Consider the following 10501-nt stretch of genomic DNA (forward strand, 5'->3'; position numbering starts at 1 on the left):
GTACTGTGAATGGAAACATTTTAGTTTGTGGTTCAGTGTCTGATTCTGCAATCAAACCACCTAGATTTAAATTCCACTTTTGACATTTACAGATCATGCAACATGATGCAACTTACTTACCCCTGTGTATTCATGCTCATTGACATTCTTAGTTTTCACACTTATGAACTAGAAATAATACTAGTGTCTACTTCCTAGTTATTGAAGTAATTGAATCAGTTGATTGACACCTTGCAAATATCAACAGTTCCTGGCACACCGTAAATACTCAACCTACATCAGTTATACTAATTATACTTTCAATGAAAAGTATGTGAATTGAACATTTCGACTTGAGATTGGGATGCCTAACTTTTTAATATTCTCCTTTCTCTTTCAGGGATTGTACCATTTCTGTGATTTCATGATTCGGTCCCTACTACTGGTTTTTAACTTCCATCAGTAGGAGGAAGAGTTGTAAAAGCACTTCTGGGAATCAAAGTGCTGAGTGCCAGCTCAGCTATGAACTAGGAAGATAACTCTAGGATAGAATCACGTTCCTCTTGGAATCTCAATTTTCTCATCTTTAAATAAAGGTGTTGGACCACTTGATGCTTCTAGGGTCAGTATTCAAGAAATACACTATGACCATGGAAGTTAGGGACTTGCAGACCTCATTCACTCAGCTTGGCTGCCCCTTTGTGTTGAATTCCAGAGGTGTATCACCCAGTCTCCTTTCCCGAATAACATATTCAACATACCTTCTACCTCCCACTCCTCCTACTCCTCCTCTGGCACTTGGCAACTTAGGGGTCCTGTGTGATTAAGTGGGAGGAACTAGCATTTCTACTATTCAGATAGTCTGCAAACACCCGCCTCTTCCACCCCAGGCACCCTACATTTCTTAAAGTTTCTTAGGGTACCTGATTTTTGTTGTTTTACTTACAGGTCATCTTGTCATCTGTAGGATAAGAGGTAACGTGGATAGGTCTATGTCATGTATTCATGGAATCATATCTGTTCCTTAGTCTTATCATTATGTCTTATCATCAGAAGTTGAAATCCTAACATCATGTGCAGTCAACATGTATAAAATCTCTACCATGCACATGGTCTCAGAGGTCAGGTTTCATGTAAAACTATAAGAGGACTTGATTGGTGACTTTGTGTCCTGATGTTCAAAAATGATACATGACCATAACCTGGTCTGCCAGCACTCTATCCATTAGCATTTGTGTGTCTCTTTAATTGTTTCTGCTTTTCCCACTGCACTCTAAGTTTCCTGAAGGTACATAATTGATTTTTACTCACCCAAGCATCCTAGCATTGAACAGAATGTCTGATTCATGATATATTTTGTTAATGAATATTTGTTGAGTGAATGATTGAATGTATAAGATTAGTCTATTAGATTAGTCATTTGGAATTTAAAATCATACAGAGTTCCTGTTGGGAGATCCAAGATGGAGGGCCAGAGGGAGACAGCATTCTGTGTTGCTCCATGACCTGAGACTTAAGTAGTGAGAATACTGCTTCTCTGTGAGTGATATTCCGCTCCCATGCAGGAATCACAGCCACTTTGCTTTTTCAGGGCTCAGCATCAGAGTAGGTCTCCTAACTATTGGCCCACACAGGACTTCCAGGTACCCACGTATTAACCATCAACACCTGCTCAGAATTTTCAGCCACCCGCCTAAGCAGAAATCATCAACGCCACTCCCATACAGGACTTTTGGCAGCTTCCCACTCCCATGTGGACCCCCATCTACCAATGTGGGGCTGCCCCAGTCACTGCCATCTTGGGACTCTGCAGCAGCAGAGATAGTCCCTTTTGTGCAGTAGCCTGCCCACACCCAGGAACTTCACACAGGCTCTGAAGTCAGCCGGCATTGCAAGCTAAACACTCCAAGCTAAGACCGTCTCTAAACTCATTGTCCAACACCATAGTTTGGCTCCCCACACCCGATCCAAAACCCCACCACTGAAAGCAGGAGCTTCCATCTTGGATCACCTCATCACTATCTTCCAGGTACTCAGTATCTAACTCCCGCCTCTCCCCTGTGGCCGCTAACCCAGCATAGCGACACCCTGGTTACCTTCACCATCCTGAGGGTGGAGATATCAGCTAACAACAGATGCCCCACCTTTTGGATGAGAAGGGAAGCAGGAAAGATACTGATCTCCAACCAAAATAAGCCCTGTGTTTTCCTTCAAGATTTTTTTTTCCCCTTTCTCCTTTCTCGCTCCCTCACATCCCCAACGTTTGTGAAACCAAGTACTTTGCATGAATTAGGATTTTGAGGACTGGGATGTCTGAATAGTACATTACAGTTGTATTGTATGATATTTTTTTTTTCTTTTTTCTTTTTTTTAACCACTAATTTCTATTATTTAAAATTATTCTTTTATTTTTATTGATATATATGTGTGTTTGTTTTATGTACTCTACTGTATTCCCATTTACTTGTCTACCTAAAATTACTTCCTCTATCTTCTCCTGCTACTAATCTTCTTCTTTAGATTTCTCTTTCACGCTTCCTAAGATATAGCAATGCTATATCCTCACTTTCTATCTCCTCATCATATCATCCTACTCCTCACCCCTGGTTCTTTGTTCACCATCAGAAACTTAAACCTTTTTATAAACCTCCTGAGTATATTGTAGATCATAATTGAATTCACTATTTCTGTACATTGTGACCAAACTATGAACATCTTATTAGCAAACATTTGTTTTTAGGGTGTATATTGTTTATATTGGGATCTGATAACACTATCCTTCACCTCAAAGGAGAGGTACTGGATCCCTACAGGGTCACTATAAGCCTATAGGATAAAAACAGTAATGCCTAGGATCCAAATGCTAGAAGGGAAGACACATAAGCAATATGAAAAGACAAGGGAAGAAAGTGCCCCAAACAAATCAAGATACCACATTATTAGAATCCATAGCCAGCACAGCAGAAGAAATGGCAAAGAAGGAATTCAGGATGTATACAATTAAAATGATCTGTGGATTAAAGGATAATATAAGAGAGCAAATACAGGCAGCAAAATATCATTTTGACAAAGAGCTACATAAACAAATACAGGAAGCAAAAGATCACTTGAATAGGGAGATAGAGGTTCTAAAAAAACAACCAAACAGAAATCCTTGAAATGAAAGAAACAATAAACCAAACTAAAAGTTCATTTGAAATCATCACCAACAGATTAGACCACTTGGAAGACAATGAAGACAAAATATGTAATCTTGAAAAGAATGTAGGCCACACAGTGAAAATAGTAAGAAACCATGAGCAGAACATTCAAGAAATATGGGAGGGATGGAGTTCCTGTCTTGGGAATTAGGGGAGAGAAAATTCTACCAGGAGTGAATGGGAATAGTATAGGTCAAGAACTTCTGATCCCTCATTCAGAAGATTCCTATTATACTATGGGAACCTCTGAGTTTGGCAATATGCACTGCACACTATCTCTGCCCTCTTAAAAGTGACCTTAGAAAATTCAGTCCAATCATCTCAGGAACTGATGCTTAGTAAGGCAAGGGACACTTTTAAGAGCCAATATTTTCAGTAGGTCACAGAGCAGACAAAATTAGGTTAAAAGAACATAGGCATATAAAGAAAAATTCACTAGGATAAAGTGGGTATTATTCCATGGATGAAATATACAAAATCAATCAGTATAATTCATCATATTAAAATCAAAGGGAAAAAGTCCCATAAGATATAATGTCAATTGTTGCTGAAAAGCATTTGACAAAATTCAATATCCATTCATAATATTAACTCTCAGCAAATTAGGAATAAAAGGGAACTCCATTATCAATAAAGGGAATCTTCAAAAAGCCTAAAACTAACATTATGTTTAATGGTGAAAGAAAAAATTCTTCCTAGGATTAAACAAGGCCAGGATGTCCACTCTTGTCAGTCCAGTTCAGCATTGTTCTGGGATTCCTAGTCAATGAAGTAAAGCAAGAAAAAGAAATAAAAGTAATCCAGATCGGATATAAATAAATATTGCTATTTGCAGCTGCCATGCCTTTTACCATAAAAGCCTAAGAAATCTTCAAAAAATTTCTAGAATTGATAAATAAACTTAACAAGGTTACAGACACAAAAGCAAGACATAAAAATCAATCACGTTTGTAGATACCAGCAATGAACAACTGGAACTTGAAACTTAAAAGAAATAAATTTAACAAAAATAAACATAATAATTTGTATGAAGCTCTAACAATGAAATATTTAAGTATAAAGCTGATAAAACATGTATAGATCTGCATTTCTCAAAATGCAGATGAAAGAAAGCAAAGACTTCAATAAATGTAAAAATAAATTCACAGACCAAAGATGGCAATCCCAGTTAAAAATATCAGTAAGCTATTTTTAATTGTAAAATTCATATAGAAATTTTTAAAAAATCAAAACCAAAACACTTTACCAAAGAACTAAGTGGGAGGACTTACTCTGATTACAAGAGAGTGTGGAATTATTAGTAATCAACCCAATGAGGTCTTTATTGTAAAGGTACATATACAGATCAATGAAACATAATAAATGTTTAGAAATAGAACCATACGAATACAACCCATTGATCTTTGACCACAGTACAAAGTCTATTCAATGAGAAAAAATAGCATTTTTAATAAGAGGTGCTGAAACAATTGGATACACATATACAGGCAAAATGGATTTTGATCCATACCTCACACCACATACAAGAATCAACTCAAAGTGGATTATAGGCATAAAAATAAAACTTTAAAACTATAAAAATTCTAGAAGAAAGTGTAAGAGTAAATATTTGTAATTTTGGGTGAGGCATGAATTTCGTAAGTAAACATCAAAAGCAAGATTCCTAATAGAAAACATTGAACAATTGGATTCATCACAATTAAGTACTTCTGCTCTTTAAAAGCCTCTGTTAAAAGAATGAAAAGACAAATTGGGGAAAAACACCTGTGGAAAATATATACGATGAAGGACTTGTATCCAGAAGATATATAGAACTCAAAAAAAAAAAAAACCCAATAATAAAACAAGTAAAAATGAGCAAAAGTTTTGAACAGTGTTGTTACTTCACATGCAAAGTGATAACCATCAGGCACATGAAAAGATGTTCAACATCATTATCCATTCAGGGAAATTCAAATTAAAAACACCACGAGAGATCATTACTCATCTTTTAGAGTGACTCAATAGAAAATACTGACAAATAACAAGTACTGGAGTGGCTGTGAAGCAACTAGAACTCGTGCTCTGCTGCTTGGAACACGAAATGTCACAACCACTTTGGAAAACATTTTGGCAGTTTATTATAAAGCTAAACATATACTTAGTGTACAACTTTACAATCCCTCTCTTAGGTATTCAGCAGAGAGAAATTAAAATCTTATATTTGCATGAAAACCTGTACATGAATATTTACAATGGCTCCATTCATGATCACCAAAAGCTGGAAACAACCCCACAAGTCCTTCATCAGAGGAATGGCTAAACTCTGGTTAATCCGTAATATGGAATGCTACTCAGCAATAATAATGATAATAAAATGATGAACTATCAGTACCCACAACAACGTGGATGAATCTCAAAAGCATTATGCTGAGTGAAAGAAGCTAGTTTCAAAAGGCTGCACACTGTATGATTTCATTTATATGATGTCCTCCAAGAGCTAAAACTACAGTGATAGAGAGAAGATCAGTATTTGCCAGAGGTTAGGGATATAGAGACAGTGTGTCTAGGACAGGGTGGTATGAGGGACTTCTTGGAGATTATGAAACTCTGCTATATTATGATTTTAGCAATGATGACATGATTCTATATATGTTAAAATTCATAAAGCTGATACCCGACAAAAGATGATTTTGCTACATTTCAATTTTTAAAAATTGAACACAGATCTATTTCGAAGGAAATCAAAAAACAGAAGTATAGCCCAGGAGTGGCCAATAGAAGACAGAAGCAGAAGCAGAAATTTCCTTGGCTCATTTTATGGGCTATCTGTTGAACATGAGCCTTGGGTCTCTTCAGGATCATCCTGCAAAAAGTAGGCCCTTTCCATCCATTTTAATTGCCTCCTGGGGGTCCTTGTCTCCTCTGCACCAATGAGGTAGGCACTTCATAACGGGCTGAGGTATTACTTCAAGATTGGGGCTTTCCAAATACCTGAGCTCTTATTAAATGCCACTCTCACCATCAACAGCAATAATGTCCCTCTTGCCCAAACTTCTCCCTTCCCTGTACTTTGGATGCCCTGTCAATGGCACCAGCCCAAACCAGAGACAATCACTTATTCAGTCACTTTCCAAATATTTACAGAGTCCCTATTGGGTACCAGAGTCAGCAAGGGACCCTGTTGCCAAGCTGAGGCCCACAGCAGATTCTGGAGAGCATGACTAAGAAAAGTCATGTTCACCTTGAGGGACAGTAGTGATATATCCTGCTCCAAAGTTTCTATTATCTCATTTCCCATCTTTGCAGATTTAAAATGTTTTTCAACATTTCACCGCTTTCTCAGATGAAGATTTAAGCATGGGCAAATGTACATCCAATATGGCAACACTTTTCTGTTGACTCACCAACCTCTATTTATGCCCCTTGCTTCCCTGGTGTTAACTTTATTGAGTTTGCACTTTCAATGTGAAAACTTCTCAGCTTCCTGGCAGGGGAAAATAAATTCTCTTTCTGTTTCCAGAGGTATAATAGGAAGCTGGTGATATTAGGTCTTCAAGAAGGGCAGTGACTTATCCAAGGTAACAGCAGATTGGCAATAGAACTGACACTAAGGTTCATACCACAAGGGCTCTGCATTCATTTTCATAGCCACACTGGGGAGCTGATGATGATCATGCATGCCAAGGAATTGCTAAAATCCCTCTCTAAAAACTCGACAGAAATGGAAAAAGTTCTCTCCCAAATATATGCACAAGCAACGTAAGACAGAAATGCTTTCAAAACACAGTCATGTCCTGGGGGCAAGAGATGTTTTTGATATAAGTTGCGATGACAGCAGTTCGTAACAGACCCACATTCAGGGAACTGTTCCAGCATGCCAGAGGTTTAGAGGCTTTTAACTCTCATAATTCACCCTCACACACGCCAGCTAGGCTGAAGCAATGTTAAGGAGCTGACAAACCACAGAGATCAGGAAATGAAGAGTGAATGCTGATCGGAAGAGCAATAGAAGGTAAGTGGATATCAAAATGCAATCTGGGAGCACTGGGCTAGCCTTTTGAGGCTTGAAAGAAATTCTAATCACTTCCCAGCATATACCCAGGTCTCCTGCCCAAAGTTGCCCAGAAAAAGAAGAGAAGGAAATGAATATTGCCCACTAGCTAGACACCCACTACAAATGTGCCACAGAGGTGAAGTTTGTGGTGACCCTAGCCTAATGCTGAACTTAGGTCAAGGTTTGACCAAGTGAAAGTGCCCTTTCCTGCACTTAGTATAATAGTTTCTTAAATTATCCTCCATTTTCCTGGGAGCAAGAACAGAGTTGAGGAATCTGGATTAGTATTGGGGGTATCACCAAGTGGGGCACTTTAGTCACTTGGGACAATTCTACCCACTTATACCTCCACCCCTCCCCCTGCTCCCAAACAACCCAAGCACATCCCAACTAGATACTCTTCCCTCTTCAGCGTCTTTTAGTCCCATGACTAAACCCACTCTCACACAATCATATACAACTCTGCACAAAGTCTTCCTGTTTTTCTTTGTTTCTTGCTATAAATTTGTTTCACTAAGCATTAAAGACATTCAGTGTGGATAGAGTTAGAGGAGGAAAGAAGTTCAGAAATATTGTACCAGGAACTAACCTCTGATGTTTTGTCCACTCTTCTCCCTGGTCACTTTCTACCTGACCCAGAGCACCAGGCAACTGTCCCCCCAGGAGAACTTCTCATCTGCCCTTCTGGCTGTTTGAGTGACTGATGCCCAGTCAATGGAGGGAGGACCTACAAAATCACTAACTGGTGAGAACCGGTACTGATTGTGGGATTAGATGTTGGTGGGATGAAATTGTGACCTTGGTAGTCCTAAATGTGTCAGGCACAGGAAAACCTCAGTAATGATCCTAACTCTAACTAGCTGACCAAGCAAGTCATCTGTCCTTAGAGTTCTGCCTCAGATGTCACTGTGTCCTGTCCAGGTGCCCAAACAGATGAGGGAAGGGCATAGCAAAAGTTTCCACCCAAACAGACCTTTTTCTGTAAGCCTTGATTCTTGTCTAGCACCTCTCGAGACTTTAGGGCACAAAAACTCTGCTAGATTCCCAAACATTGAGCACCTGATCCTCTACCTTCCAATGGGACCAGGTTTTCAGGCCACTGTGGGCAAATGATGTTCTGCAGATACTCATTCTCCAGAATGCTGATTATCTTTCTCCCAGTTCCTTTCCCCTGTGAATAGAGCAGACCTCTGGATCTACTATTTCTTTTTAAAGATTGCTGGAAAGGATTTTGCAGCCATGGGAAAGAAACATCAGAGAGATGCTGCCCCCTTCTGGAAGACAAGCAAAAGAAGATCTCAAAAATTCTGTGCTCTGGGAATAACTGAAGAATGATACCCTAGATGGAATCACCTGGAAACAGAGGAAGTACAGATGAAATTCATCATCTAATAATCATAGAGACCTTCCCTAAAAGATGGGCAAAAACATCTAGAGAGAGAAAGACGGGACTTCAGAGGTAGTACTGCTATGCAGCTGCCTGTGAGCAAGAAGTCAGGTGAGGCTTGGTCTCCTGGCACATCTTTTATTATTAAAAAGAAAATCTCCCCGTGTCCAACAGAGTCCTTTTCTGCTGTAATCCAAATTCATACTTATTTTGGGTCTATGATTAATTGAGTGAACAAACTATATCTGAGCACCTGCTGTGTGCTTAATTAGCTCACAAACATGAGTCCCAACCTTAACCCTCAAAGAGCTAATGATTAGTAATAGGAGTAGAAAAGCAGTGTCTGGTGCATGGAAGGAGTGAGAGGGAACTCAGTGTGGGTGTGGTCATGAGGATCCTGAAGAAGGGCCCTCAAGCAGAAGATGTCCCACCTGAGCCCTAGAGAACACACATAAGTGAATTGGGCATCCAGGGTGAAGAAGAAAAGTGATAAAATTGGGAGAATGCACAGAGCTAGCAACACATGCGTGTGAGAGAAGGAAAACATTACTTGTCCTTTCTTTCTCTCATTTTCTTCCCTGTGAGGATGAGCAAACGACAGACCACTGCAGCTGGAGCTGGGCAGCACACCCCTGAGAGCAGCCACGGGGCTGTCAGAGTTTACATACAACCTTCTGTCTATAAATAGCACCCCACATGCACTTACACACACCCCTCTGAAAATAACATTGGCTGTTCTCACAGTGACTTTGAACTGAGGGTTTATATTTAGTTTACTCTCTCTTATCTATTTATACTTCTCTTGTTTACACAAACATTCCTCTCTGTTTATTGCTGCCATGTCTGGGCACCTGATGTCATTAGAAGAACACATAACAACTTCATTCCATAGAAACTGGGCTGCTAAATACAGCTCCCCCCTTATCTCTGATCTGTTCTTGAATGTGCTTCTTAGAATTCCACAATCCCAGCCCTGAAAAAAAGACATTTTCCCCTTCTCCCTTGCCTCCAGCTAGATTCCCTGGAACTGCGCTGTTTAAATTTCACCAGTTTCCCAGGACAGGAGCTGTGCCCCACCCCCACCCCACCCTTGGTGCTAGGTTGGTATTTTGAGGCCCTTGCTTGGCTTCTGCTGGGAACAACCCTAAAATATCCCCTGTGCTCCTAGGACCCTTCAAATGCCCACAAGAGGGTACACCTGGAGTCACTCTCTTTTCCTAGCCAATATTCCCTCCTTATTCCCCTGTGGCTCTAGGCTCTGATTCTTATCATGTTTTCAGAGCTTTCATGAATTCTCAGAATTTCCTTTTCAAATTCTGTGATTTCCTCAAGGTTGAGGATTCAGAGTCCTAGTGAGATTCTGAGTTTGGTTGAAAACCATTGGGAAAATAGTGCTTCTGAATCTCTGGGATGAATTCCTGGACCCAGTTACACCTGTCCAGGGGCTACCTCAGGGATTCCCAGACATCACAAGGATGATTGTGAACACAGTGACTTTTCTCTGGTCTTCTCCCAGAAGAGTCCAAAGAACACAGGCTTTGGAGTGAGACGGCCCTAGAGGCATCACTCTGCTGCTTCTGGATGTGGAATCAAGGGCAAGTCCATAAACCTCTGAGTCTTAGTTTCCTCATCTGTAATATGGAGATAATAACACTTATGATTCAAAGTTGTCAGGAAAGAAAAAGCAAGAAGAGTCGATGCCCTAGAGTTAATAAATGTCCAATAATCCTTTCCTTTGTCTTCCCTGGAGAAGCCCATGTGTCTCTCTTGTGACATTTTGAAAACTCCATGCCAATTCAGACTTCTCATAGCTTCTGTAGTATAAGGCGCGCTCAGTCTGCTCCCTGAGGTGAAGGTCAGTGCCCACAGGCAGGAGGGAGGAAGGAGCCATTTTTAATA

At 39.9% G+C, this 10501-nt stretch overlaps 1 long non-coding RNA gene across 1 annotated transcript; it reads left to right on the plus strand.

The window, feature by feature from the left end:
* The first annotated feature begins 7021 nt into the window (after nt 1–7021).
* LOC144378396 (uncharacterized) lies at nt 7022–8777 on the plus strand. Its single transcript, XR_013440050.1, has 3 exons — nt 7022–7173; nt 7855–7960; nt 8431–8777. It is a non-coding gene; the product is annotated as an uncharacterized LOC144378396 (long non-coding RNA).
* Nucleotides 8778–10501: the final 1724 nt, after the last annotated feature.

The sequence above is a fragment of the Ictidomys tridecemlineatus genome, chromosome 6 (assembly GCF_052094955.1).
Source record: "Ictidomys tridecemlineatus isolate mIctTri1 chromosome 6, mIctTri1.hap1, whole genome shotgun sequence".
NCBI classification, from domain to species: Eukaryota; Metazoa; Chordata; class Mammalia; order Rodentia; family Sciuridae; genus Ictidomys; species Ictidomys tridecemlineatus.